Source organism: Plecotus auritus, assembly GCF_963455305.1.
Source record: "Plecotus auritus genome assembly, chromosome: 3".
Lineage (NCBI taxonomy): Eukaryota > Metazoa > Chordata > Mammalia > Chiroptera > Vespertilionidae > Plecotus > Plecotus auritus.
The window spans coordinates 161,539,808-161,553,667 of record NC_137772.1 but is presented as its reverse complement, the minus strand read 5'-3'; the positions used below and the strand labels follow the sequence as shown (position 1 = coordinate 161,553,667).

At 40.4% G+C, this 13,860-nt stretch overlaps 1 protein-coding gene across 2 annotated transcripts in view; it reads left to right on the top strand.

Moving 5' to 3' along the window:
- The window catches only part of IRAK3 (interleukin 1 receptor associated kinase 3), a 98,785-nt gene that overhangs the window by 39,469 nt on the left and 45,456 nt on the right, over positions 1-13,860 (top strand). The gene's annotated exons all lie outside the window — the stretch shown is intronic.

Genomic DNA, 13,860 nt, shown 5'->3' with positions numbered 1-13,860 from the left:
TCAGGAGTGAATATGCAAATAAACCCAAACAAGATGGCTAGGGCCACAGAGCGCAGGAGGGAGGCTTGGGTTTCCCCAGCAATGGAGGAAGCCAAGCTTTCCGCCTGCCCTTGCTGGCCTAGGCCTCCACTCAAGGCTACAAAGTTTCAATGATAGAAGATACATAAACCCAAACAGAAATGGTGGCAGCCACGGAGCTGGAAAGAGCAGGAGGCTAGGATTGCCCCCGGCGATGGAGGAAGCCAAGCTTCTGCAGCCCTGGCCGGCCCAGGCCTCCGCTTAAGGCTACAAAGTTTAAATTATAGAAGATACATAAATCACAATAGAAATGGCTGCTGCCACGGAGCAAGCAGAAGGCTTGGCTCTGCTCCAGGCTACAAAGTTTCAATTGTAGAAGAAAAATAAACCCCAGGTCCCAGGGCCTCGGCTTGGGTTGCCAGGAGGCGTGGCCGGCCTGCAAACCACCACAGGCCCCTTGCCCAGGCCGCCCCACACCCCAAGAGAACCCCACCCTGATCTGGGACACCCTTCAGGGAAAACCAGCTGGCCCCTACCCGTGCACCAGGCCTCTATCCTATCTAATAAAAGAGTAATATGCAGATTGACCATCGCTCTAACACACAAGATGGCTGCCCCATGTGGTCAAAGATCCTGCCCCCATGTGGACACAAGATGGCCACCATAAGATGGTGAGCAAGGGAGGGCATTTGGGAGGGACCAGGCCTGCAAGGGAGGGCAGTTGTGGGCAATCAGGCCAGCAGGGGAGAGCAGTTGGGGGGGACCAGGCCCACAGGGGAGGGCAGTTAGGGGTGTGACGAGGCCTGCAGGGGAGGTCAGTTAGGGGTGACCAGGCCTGCAGGGGAGGGCAGTTGTGGGGGACCCAGGCCTGCAGGGGAGAGCAGTTGGGGGGGACCAGGCCCGCAGGGGAGGGCAGTTAGGTGTGACGAGGCCTGTAAGGGAGGGCAGTTGGGGGTGACCAGGCCTGCAGGGGAGGGCAGTTAGGGGAAAACAGGCTGGCAGGGGAGCAGTTAGGCATCAATCAGGCTGGCAGAGGAGTGGTTGGGAGCCAGAAGTCCTGGATTGTGAGAGAGATGTCTGACTGCCGCGACCCACAGGTTGAGAACCGCTAGCAGGGTCGCCTAAGACCATCGGAAAACACAGATATTTACATTACGATTCATTAACAGTAGCAAAATTACAGTTATCAAGTAGCAACGAAAATAATTTTATGGTTGGAGGTCATCACAACATGAGGAACTGTATTAAAGGGTTGCAGCATTAAAACGGTTGAGAACCACTGTTTTAGAATGCCCCTGGGTTAGTCCATGGACCTCTTCTCTTCTGTGTATCTACTATACCCACTATCTTGTCAATTCCATTTTTTTGCTAATAACTCCCAAATTTCTAACCTGGGCCTCTCTCTTGATCATCAGCCCCATACTTGCCTGTTTGATAGACAACTCCAACTGAACAGTCCAGTTCCCTTTCCCAAAGTTTTTCTCCAGCCCAGTAATGGCAACTCCATCCTTCATTTGTTCAAGCCAAAAATATTAGTCTTCTGTGACTTCTTGCTTTCTCTCACAAACCACTTCCTGTCTCTCAGCAAATGCTATTAACTGTGCCTTCAGAATCAATCTAATAATCTGACAACTTCTTACCACTACCACCACAGCCATCCTGGTCCAAACCACCATCAGATCCCACCCAGATAATTTCAGCAGCCTCCTCAGCAGGCTCCATGCTGCTGCCATGGCCCAGTCTCTTTTCAACACAGAAGCCAGTGAGTGAAATATATGTGTAAAATATATTATATTATTATCCTATTCAGAACCTTTCACTAGCTGCTCATCTCACAGTTAACACCGAAGTCCTACATCACTTTTCTCACTTCTTTTCTGCTCGGTTGGCCTCCTTGGACATGCAAGGAATATTTTTCCTGCAGGTAACCTTGAGGCTTACTTCCTCACTTCCTTCATGTTTTTTATGAACTATTACCTACCCTAACCACTCTTATGCTTCTTTCCTGCTTTATTTTTCTCCATGTCACTTATCCTTCTCCACATACTTTATGTCTTTGTTTATTTGTTTATTGTCCATTTAGAAATAAGAACCATGAAAAATGTCTCCCTCAGCCAGACCCATCCTCTCATCTGGATAGCCGTGCCCACAATAAATGCTCCCCTTACCACTTCGTGTTTCTTTATAGGCATGCCTCCCCAACTCAACTGGAAGTTTCCTGAGAGCAGGGAATCCTGTATCCTCAGAGCCTAGCATAGCATGCTGCTCATAGCTAAAGCTCCATAAATATTTAGAAACGAATGAATGAATGAATAAAAGTAGAGCTGTTATGAACATAGACTGTACTATCTGGTAAAAAAAAAAAAAAAAAAAAAGCTTCATGAGGGCAAAGGATTTGTTTGCTTTGTTTTCTGCTACTCCTCTAGTGTCTAAAATTGTACCTGGTACAGAGTAGGCATTCAGTAAATATCTGTTGATTGAATGAATTAATGAACAGACAGATGTTTCTTAAACACCCAAAATATTCCTGGGCAGAATCTTAGACAAAGCATTGTACAACAACATGGTCTCTGCTTATAAGAATTTTTCAATTTAATATAGGCAACAGATCTATACAGATGCTATGAAGAGGTTAACAAGGGAAGACAGTGTGGGAAAATAGTACTGATCATCATCTGGGTATGACTCTGAGTTCCAGACGGAAACATTGGTGTTGAGGGTGAACTGTTCTTAAATTCTCTCCCAAAGGTAATGTTAAGTCCTTCCCTGGGTCTGAGATTGAGAAAGCAGGACAGATGGAGGGATACCTGAAAAATCATGCACAGCCCTTTCCAGTTATTAAGTTATGAGTCCTACTCAGGTATTGGAGTAACAAGTACACATAAGCCTATGTGTGGATAAGTATTATTTCTTATAAAATTTCTTATTTAGTGGGGATGATTGCTTCGGTCTGGAAAGAGGAGTTCAGCTAACTTACACTTCTGAAATTTGTTTTACTTTTTTTGCAATTAAAAATATCTTCAACTTAAGTGTTCTTTTTTTTTTTTTTTTTTAAATGCGTATTACTTTTTGGTGTTTTATAGAAAGAAGAGAGGCAAACTTATCTTTGTCTCATTATGTTATCTCAAAACAAACTTTGTGAGACTGTAGTCTTAATTTCCTAGTGGTTTTAGCATGTGGTAAAATGCAAATAAAAAAGCTCCAAATAGGGGTGTGTTGCGTTATTCTAAAAAACCCCTTCTGACACATATTTGCATATGGAGAGTGATTTCTGCAGTTGAATTCCCCAGCAGTTAGCACTATCTAGAGAGTCCTGCCTCTCAAAACAGCACCTTTGAGCACCCAAAGATTATTAAGCAATCAGTATCGTCAGATAAACTAATCTCTGAACTCCTCAGGTCGACTTTTTGTCTTATATTGTGAAAGATTTCCTTCTAAAAAGTGGTTTTAAACAATGGTCCGCTATAGCATATTTTTAATTTATTTTATTTCTTACAGTATACAAAATAAGTCTATTATCAGATTGTAGATACAAAATAATTAGCCATTTAGTACATGCAAAAAACATTAATATTTCAAGAAAAACAATTTTAAATATAATATTACATACAATAAACATTAATATTTAAAGAAAAAAAGATTTTAAATATAATATTACCAAAACTGTACTAACATAGTATAATATCACAAAAGTTGTAGGAAATATTAAAAATCTGCAAATAACAGGATTACTTCTATTATATTCTAAAATATTTTTTTCTCTGGCTCTATTTTTGTTCATCAGTTTATATGTTGTTCACTATATTCTGCAAATGAGTGATATCATGTGATATTTATCTTTCTCTGACTGGCATATTCCACTTAGCATAATGCTCTCCAGGTCCATCCATGCTGTTGCAAATGGTAAGAGTTCCTTCTTTTTTACAGCAGCGTAGTATTCTATTGTGTAGAAGTACCACCTTTATAAAAATTCTTAATTGTTTAAAGTATTACATATAATATTACATAAGTCTCCTTTCCCCCCCATTGACCTCTCCCCAGCCATCCGCACCCCCCAGCGCATGCCCTCACCCCCCTGTGTCTGTGTCCATTGGTTATGCTTATATACAAGCATACAAGTCCTTCAGTTTATCTCTTAACCACCCCCCCACCCCTCTTCCCTCTGAAGTTTGACCGTGTGTTTGATGCTTCTCTTTCTCTGGATCTATTTTTGTTCATCAGTTTATGTTGTTCATTAAATTCCATTGTATAGATTTACCGCTGTGTTTTTTGTTTGTTTGTTTGTTTTGTACCACTGTTTTTTAATCCACTCATCTGCTGATGGGCACTTAGGCTGTTTACAAATCTTAGCTATTGTAAATTGTGCTGCTATGAACATAGGGGTGCATATATCCTTTCTGATTGGTGTTTCTGTTTTTTTGGGATATAGTCTTAGGAGTGGGATTACTGGGTCAAATGGGAGTTCCATTCTTAGTTTTTTGAGGAAACTCCATACTGTCTTCCACAGAGGTTGCACCAGTCTGCATTCCCACCAGCAGTGCACGAGGGTCCCTTTTTCTCCATATTCTTGCCAGACTTGTCGTTTGTTGATTTGTTAATGATAGCCATTCTGACAGGTGTGAGATGGTACTGCATTGTCGTTTTGATTTGCATCTCTCGGATGATTAGTGACTTTGAGCATGTTTTCACATGTCTCTCGGCCTTCTGTATGTCCTCTTTCAAAAAGTGTCTGTTTAGGTCCTTTACTCATTTTTTGATTGGTTTGTTTATCTTCCTTTTGTTAAGTTATATTAATTCCCTGTAAATTTTGGAGATTAAACCCTTATCAGAGATAACATTGGCAAATATGTTCTCCCATGCAGGGGGCTTTCTTGTTGTTTTGTTCATGGTTTCTTTTGCTGTGAAAAAGCTTTTTATTTTGATGTAGTCCCATTTGTTTTTTTTCTCCTTAGTTTCCATTGTCCTAGGAGCTGTATTGGTAAAGATACTGCTATGACATACATACGTATGTCTGCTATTTTGCTGCCTATGGAATCTTGTAGGATTTTTATGGATTAGCGTCTTACGTTTAAGTCCTTTATCCATTTTGAGTTTATTTTTGTGTATGGTGTAAGTTGGTGGTCTAGTTTCATTTTTTTTTTTGCATGTATCTGTCCAATTTTCCCAACACCATTTATTGAAAAGACTGTCTTGACTCCATTGTATGCTCTTGTCTCCTTTGTCAAATATTAACTGAGCATAATGGCTTGAGTTGATTTCTGGGTTCTCTGTTCCATTCCTTTGGTCTATATGTCTGTTCTTGTGCCAGTACCAGGCAGTTTTGAGAACAGTGGCTTTGTAATATACCTTGATATCTGGTATTGTGATCCCTCCAATTCTGTTCTTCTTTCTCAGAATTGCTGCAGCTATTTGGGGTATTTTTTTTATTCCATATGAATTTTTGGAAAGTTTGTTCTAGGTCTGTGAAATATGCCATTGGTATCTTAATGGGGATTGCATTGAATCTATAGATTGCTTTGGGTTGTATGGACATTTTAATGATGTTGGCTCTACCAATCAATGAATGCAATATATTCTTCATTTGTTTATGTCTTCCTCTATCTCTTTTTTCAACATCCTGTTGTATTCCAGGTACAGGTCTTTTACCTCCTTAGTTAAGTTTATTCCTAGGTATCTTAATTACTTTGTTGCAATGGTAAAGGGTTTTTTTTTTTTTTTTTTAGTTTATCTTTCTGTGAATTCATTATTGGTGTATAAAAAAGCCATATATTTCTGGGTGTTAATTTTGTATCCTGCTACATTGCCGAATTCATTTATTAAGTCTAATAATTTTTTGATGGAGTCTTTAGGGCAGTGGTCGGCAAACTGCAGCTCGTGAGCCACATGTGGCTCTTTGGCCCCTTGAGTGTGGCTCTTCCACAAAATACCACGTGTGGGCGCGCATGTACAGTGCGATTGAAACTTTGTGGCCCATGCACAGAAGTTGGTTTTCGGCTCTCAAAAGAAATTTCAATCGTTGTACTGTTGATATTTGGCTCTGTTGACTAATGAGTTTGCCGACCACTGCTTTAGGGTTTTCTATGTACAGTATCATGTCATCTGCGAATAATGACAGTTTTACTTCTTCTTTTCCAGTTTGGATGCCTTTTATTTCTTCTTGTCTGATTGCTATGGCTAGCACCTCCAGTACTATATTGAACAGGAGTGGCGAAAGTGGGCATCCCTGTCTTGTTCCTGTTCTTAGGAGAAATGGTTTTAGTTTTTGCCCATTGAGTATGATGTTGGCTGTAGATTTGTCATATATGGCCTTTATCATGTTGAGATATGCTCCCCCTATCCCCACTTTGCTGAGAGTTTTTATCAAAATGGGTTTTGAATTTTGTGGAATGCTTCTCTGTGTCTATTGATATGATCATGTGATTTTTGTCTTTCAATTTGTTTATGTGATATATCACATTTATTGATTTGCGAATATTATACCAGCCTTGCATCCCTGGAGTAAATCCCACTTGATCATGGTGTATGATCTTTTTAATATATTGCTGGATGCAATTTGCTAATATTTTGTTGAGGATTTAAGCATCTATATTCATCAGGGATATTGGCCTGCAATTTTCCTTCCTTGTAATGTCTTTATCTGGTTTTGGAATTAGGGTAATGCTGGCCTCATGAAAAGTGTTTGGAAGTGTTCCTTCTTCTTGGATTTTCTGAAATAGTTTGAGGAGTATAGGTATCAGTTCTTCTTTAAATGTTTGGTAAAACTCCCCTGTGAAGCCATCTGGACCTGGGCTTTTGTTTGGTGGGAGTGTTTTGATTACTGCTTTTATTTCATCAGTTGTTATTGGCCTATTCAGGTTTTCTAATTCCTCCTGATTCAGTTTTGGGAGATTATATTTTTCTAGGAATTTGTCTACTTCATCCACATTGTCCAGCTTGTTGGCATACAGTTGTTCATAGTATTTTCTTACACTCCTTTTTATTTCTGTGATGTCAGTGGTTACTTCTTCACTTTCATTTCTGATTTTATTTATTAGTGTCCTCTCCCTTTGTTTCTTGATGAGTCTGGCTGATGGTTTATCAATTTTGTTTATCCTTTCAAAGAACCAGCTCTTGGTTGCATTAATTTTTTTATTGCTTTTTTAGTCACTATGTTATTTATTTCTACTCTAAAATTTATTATTTCCTCCCTTCTACTTGCTCTGGGATTTTCTTGTTTTCTTTCTAGGTCATGTTGTAGGATTAAATAGTTTAATGTTAATTTTTCGTGTTTTTTTAAGATATGGCTGTAGTGCTATGAATTTCCCTCTCAGGACTGCTTTTGCTGTGTACCAGAGATTTGGGGTTGTTGTGTGTTCATTTTCATTTGTTTCGAGGAAGTTTTTGATTTCTTCCTTGATCTCGTTGTATCCCAATTCATTATTTAATAACATGCTATTTAGCCTCCATGTGTTTGAATATTTTTGAGTGTTTTTACTATAGTTAATTTTTAATTTCATTCCACTGTCATCTGAGAAGATACTTGATATGATTTCAATCTTCTTGAACTTGTAGAGACTTGTTTTGTGTCATAACATGTGGTCTATCTTTGTGAATGATCCATGTACACTTGAGAGGAATGTATATTTTGCTGCGTTGGGGTGATAGATCTGTCCAGTGAAGTCAGAGGGGTGTTAAAGTCCCCTACTATGACTGTATGGTTGTCGATCTCTTCATTAAAGTCCTCTAGAAGTATTTTTAAAATATATTTAGGTGCTCCTATATTGGGTGCATATATGTTTACCAGGGTTATATCCTCTTGTTGGATCGATTCCTATAGTATTTTTTAATGACCTTTGTTGTCTCTTATGATGGCCTTCATTTTAAAGTCTATTTTGTTGGATATGAGTATTGCTACTTCAGCTTTTTTTTCTTTTCCATTAGCATGGAAAAACTTTTTAATTTAAATTCTTTATTGTTTAAAGTATTACATAAGTCTCCTTTCCCGCCCCCCCCCCCCCCATTGACCTCTCCCCGGCCACCCTCATCCCCTTGCATATGCTCTCACCTCCCATCCTATGTCTGTCCATTGGTTATGCTCATATGCATGCATACAAGTCCTTTGGTTGATCTCTTGCCCTCTCACCCCCCGCCTTCCCTCATAGGCTGGACATTCTGTTCAATGCTTCTATGACTCTGGTGCTATTTTTGTCCATCATTTTATGTTGTTCATTATATTCCACAAATGAGTGAGATCCTGTGATATTTATCTTTTTCTGACTGGCTTTTTTCACTTAGCTTAATGCTCTCCAGTTCCATTCTACATGGAAAATTTTTTTCCATCCCTTCTCTCTCATCCTCTGTGTGTCTTTCTTATTTATTTATTTATTTATTTATTTATTTATTTATTTATTTATTTTTTGAGGTGAGTCTCTTGTAGACAGTATATAGTTGGGTCATGTTTTTGTATCCATTCAGCTACCCTACACCTTTTGATTGGAACATTTAATACATTTACATGTAGGGTTATTATTGAGAGGTACTTATTTATTGCCATTTTAATTCTGTATTGGCTAGATTTCTCTCTCTGTTTCTTCCTTTCATTACATCAGTCCCTTTAGCATGTCTTGTAATGCTGGCTTGGTGGTGATAATACTCCTTTAGCCTTTCTTGTCTGGGAAGCTCTTTACTTGACCGTCTATTTTGAATGGTAGCCTTGCTGGATATAGTAATCTTGGTCTCAGATCCTTGTTTTCTATTACCTTGAGTACTTCATGCCATTCCCTCTTGGCCCGTAGAGTTTCTGATGAGAAATCGGGTGTCAGCCTTATGGGAGCTCCTTTGTAGGTAACAGTTTTCTTTTCTTTTGCTGTCTTTAAGATTCTCTCTTTGTCTTTAATTTTTGGCATTTTAATTATGATGTGTCTGGGCATGGGCCTGTTTGGATTCTTCTTGTTAGAGGTTCTCTGTGCCTTCTGAACTAGTGTGACTTTTTTCTTTATCAGGTTAGGGAAGTTCTGCCATTATTTCTTCAAACACCTTCTCTATCCCTTTATCCCTTTCTGCCTCTTCTGGCACACCTGCTATTTTAATATTGTTATGTTTCACACTGTCCCCCAGCTCCCTTAAGCTGTTCTCCTGTTTTTTAATTGTTTTTTATTTTTGGTTCTCTGATTGAGTGATATTTTCAACTCTGTCTTCTAATTCACTGATTCGATCCTCAGCTTCCCCATATTTCTTCCAATATTTTCTTTCTTTCTTTCTTTCTTTCTTTCTTTCTTTCTTTCTTTCTTTCTTTCTTTCTTTCCTTCCTTCCTTCCTTCCTTCCTTCCTTCCTTCCTTCCTTCCTTCCTTCCTTCCTTCCTTCCTTCTTTCTTTCTTTCTTTCTTTCTTTCTTTCTTTCTTTCTTTCTTAAATTTAATAAATCTTTATTGTTCAGATAATTACAATTGTTCCTCTTTCCCCCCCCCCCATAGCTCTCCTCCACCCAGTTCCCACCCCACCCTCTGCCCTTACCTCCCCGTCACTGTCCTCATCCATAGGTGTACGACCTTTGTCCAGTCTCTTCCCGCACCCCCCACACCCCTTTCCCCCTGAGAATTGTCAGTCCACTCCCTTTCTATGCCCCTGATTCTATTATATTCACCAGTTTATTCTGTTCATCAGATTTTTTATTCACTTGATTTTTAGATTCATTTGTTGATAGATATGTATTTGTTGTTCATAATTTTTATCTTTATCTTTTTCTTCTTCTTCCTCTTCTTAAAGAGTACCTTTCAGCATTTCATATAATGCTGGTTTGGTGTTGATGAACTCCTTTAGCTTTTTCTTATCTGTTTTGCTCTTTATCTGCCCTTCAATTCTGAATGATAGCTTTGCTGGGTAGAGTAATCTTGGTTGTAGGTTCTTGCTATTCATCACTTTGAATATTTCTTGCCACTCCCTTTTGGCCTGCATAGTTTCTTTTGAGAAATCAGCTGACAGTTGTATGGATGCTCCCTTGTAGGTAACTAACTGACTTTCTCTTGCTGCTGCTTTTAATATTCTCTCTTTGTCTTTTGCTCTTGGCATTTTATTTATTTTTTTTTTTTCAAATGCTTATTGAATGGATGACTATTTATTTATTTTTTTAAAAAATAAATCTTTATTCAGATTATTACAATTGTTTCTCCTTTTTCCCCCCATAGCTCCCCTCCACCCGGTTCCCACCCCACCTTCTGCCCTTACCTCCCCCCCCACTGTCCTCATCCATAGGTGTATGATTTTTGTCCAGTCTCTTCCTGAACCCCCCATACCCCTTTCCCCCTGAGAATTATCAGTCCACTTCCTTTCTATGCCCCTGATTCTATTATATTCACCAAATTATTCTGTTCCTCAGGTTTTTAATTCACTTGATTTTTAGGTTCACTTGTTGATAGATATGTATTTGTTGTTCATAATTTTTATCTTTACCTTTTTCTTCTTCTTCCTCTTTTTTAGAATACCTTTCAGCATTTCATATAATACTGGTTTGGTGGTGATGAACTCCTTTAGCTTTTTCTTATCTGTGAAGCTCTTTATCTGCCCTTCAATTCTGAATGATAGATTTGCTGGGTAGAGTAATCTTGGTTGTAGGTTCTTGCTATTCATCACATTGAAAATTTCTTGCCACTCCCGTCTGGCCTGCATAGTTTCTGTTGAGAAATCAGGTGACAGTCGTATGGGTGCTCCCTTGTAGGTAATTAACTGTTTTTCTCTTGCTGCTTTTAATATTCTCTCTTTGTCTTTTGCTCTTGGCATTTTAATTATGATGTGTCTTGGTGTGGTCCTCTTTGGATTCCTTTTGTTTGGGGTTCTGTGCGCTTCCTGGACTTGTAAGTCTATTTCTTTCACCAGGTGGGGGAAGTTTTCTGTCATTATTTCTTCAAATAGGTTTTCAGTATCTTGCTCTCTCTCTTCTTCTGGCACCCCCATAATTCTGATGTTGGTACGCTTGAAGTTGTCCCAGAGTCTTCTTACACTATCTTCAACTTTTTGGATTTTTTTTTGCTTTTTGCTTTTTCGGTTGAGTGTTTTTTGCTTCTTTGTATTTCAATTCTTTGACTTGATTCTTGCGTTCCTCTAGTCTGTTTTTGGGTCTCTGTATAATATTTTTTATTTCAGTCAGTGTATGTTTAATTTCTAGTTGGTCCTTTTTCATATCTTCGAGGGTCTCGTTATATTTATCGGCCTTTTCTAGGATATTCTTGAAAAGCCTTATAACCGTGGTTTTGAATTCTATATCCAGTCATTTGTTTTCCTCCATTTCTTTCGTTTGTGATCTGTTTCTTTGACGCCGCATTTTCACTGCTTCCCTGAGTTGGTAGGGTAAATTTGTGTGCTAGGTTTCCTATGGCCCAGTGGGTCGGCCTCCCCAGTTAACCTGAGGTGGACACTCTTGGTGCACCCCTTTGTGGACTGTGTGTACAGCCTTGTTGTAATGAAGTCTTGATTGTTGTTGGTATCACTGGGAGGAATTGACCTCCAGGCCAAATGGCTGTGAGGATCAGCTGTGTCTACGCCGGGAGAACTTCTGTGCTGGAGACAGCCTTATGAGACAAGACTTGCAAAATTGCAAAAGCCTCTGTGCTCAGCTTGGATGGGGCGGAGTCTTAGGGTGGAGCAGACAGCCTTGGCTTCCCATCAGCCCTGCCCTATGAGGCCCCTGGGTCTCAGTGTCCCTCAGTAATCGCTGCAAGCACCTCTGAGAGAAAGCTGCCCTCAAGTTTCGCCTGCTGCCAGACAGTCCAGTTTCTCCCCCAATGCATCTGGATTCCCAGAGTTTCGCCTGGAACTGGAGTTCTGCGCAGTCGGGAGCTTCCGCCTTCCTCCTGCTAGAGAAAGCCAGCGGCACACTCAGCAGTCTGTTCTCTCTGCGCACACTCGCACGTGCGCCTCCAGACCTCTGCCTTTCGTGGCTCCCCTGAGTTGCCGTGCGCTCCTTTCTTTACCAGACAGTCCAGACACCCCCTGTATGAGCCCCGCAGGATAGTGTACCCTATCCAATAATTCCTTAAGAAATAGCCTCTCTTTAGAAATACTCCTAGTTTTAAACTTGGTTCAGGCCCCAGTAACCTCACCCCTAGGAAGGGACGCCTTTTCCTGCTCCACTCACACTTGGTGCCTGCAATTATTGTATTGCTGGCACCCAGTAAGTACTCAACAAATGTTTGAACTACACTAATTTGCAGTATTTCCTCCAAGCAATTTTAGAAATAGTTAGTGTTTATGAAAACTGTGCTATAATAAAATAGGTAGATTCTATCGCCAAAAAGAAATACATTAGAGTTACCACATTTTTGCTCTGAAGCCCCCTTTATATTTTTTTTAATGATAAACTATCTAAAATACATATTAGCATTTGGATAGTCCTTGCCTCTTCATGAGACATCATCTCTTCAAAGAGATGAAGAATGAATATATTCTTGCCAGAACTTAAATATGGAGTAAGGGCAAGCACAGTCCAACTTAATGATGTCAGGCATTGTGTTGTAGCTATTTTTGTCCCTATAACTTAAGCATGCTTTCAAATAGAATGTCTCAACTTTATCTTCCCTTGTTTCATATGTACTCACAAAGGCTGCCACTCCCTTTCACTCTCTTCTGGTATAAAATGAGACTGAAGTAACAGAAAATTCAAGATAAAACTTCGTGTGTATGGGCAAGGATACACTAAGTTATGCTGCAGTAACAAATGCCACCAAAATCTCTGTGGTTAACAGAACAGAAGTTTACTTTTTGCTCATGGGGAGAGCACTGAGAGTCCAGGACAGCTGACCTCCACATGGTGGTTTAGCAGTCCAGGCTGCTTCAATCTTGAGGCACCCCCGTATCAACATGTGCTTCTACCATCGCTATGGCGGGTATGGGAGCCTGGGGAATTGCACCGTGGCTCTTCAGTGTTTCTGGCTAGACTCCTTGGAAAAATAATTAACAAGGCTAGGGCAGGGGAAGTACAAAATGGGCCTAGAACATCTGCTGAGCCAGAAAATATGGAAGTGTTCCAAAAATGATAGGACTTGTCAAAAGAACACAGGAGGCAACCCAAATGGACAAAGCTGGAACAATTTTAGCAACAAAGTAAAATAATGATTTTAACCTATAACATAAATATTCATGAGTCCATGATGATAAAAATAAATAAATTAGTTAAACAAATGGTGGAAAAGAGATAGCACTTTCTTACAGAAGAATTACAGCTAATGAACATAGAAGGAAAAAAGAGAAAATAAAAAAAATTACCATTAAGCAAACACCAGAGTAATAATTGTGATAAACAAGTTCCACTGGTAGATGTGAACATTTATGGGCAAAATCTGAGGAGAAACAGGATATTTTCATAGTCTTGAAGTATTTTTCCCAATATAGTGATCTATAATAATAAAAGCCTAAGCGACCATCACAGGCTGCATGGGGTGACCAGGCCATCAGGGGGATTAGTGAGGGGCGACCAAATGACCGAGCAGCAGGCTGTGTGGGGCAACCAGGCCCGTAGGGGAGGCAGTTGGGGGCGACCAGGCCGACAGAGGGGGGCAGTGAGGGGTGACCAGGCCAGCCGGGGGGGGCAGTTGGGGGTTACCAGGCTGGCATGGGGGGCAGTAAGGGGCGACTAGGCCAGTGGGGGGGCAGTTAGGGGTGACCAGGCTGGTGTGGGGGGGGCAGTTAGGGGCCATCAGGCAGGCAGGCAGGTGGTCCCGATTGTGAGAGGGATATCTGACTGCCAGTTTAGGCCTGATCCTCACCGGCAGTTGGACATCCCCTGAGGGGTCCCAGATTGGAGAGGGTGCAGGCTGGGCTGAGGGGACGCCCCCTGTGCATGAATTTTGTGCACTGGGCCTCTAGTCCTAT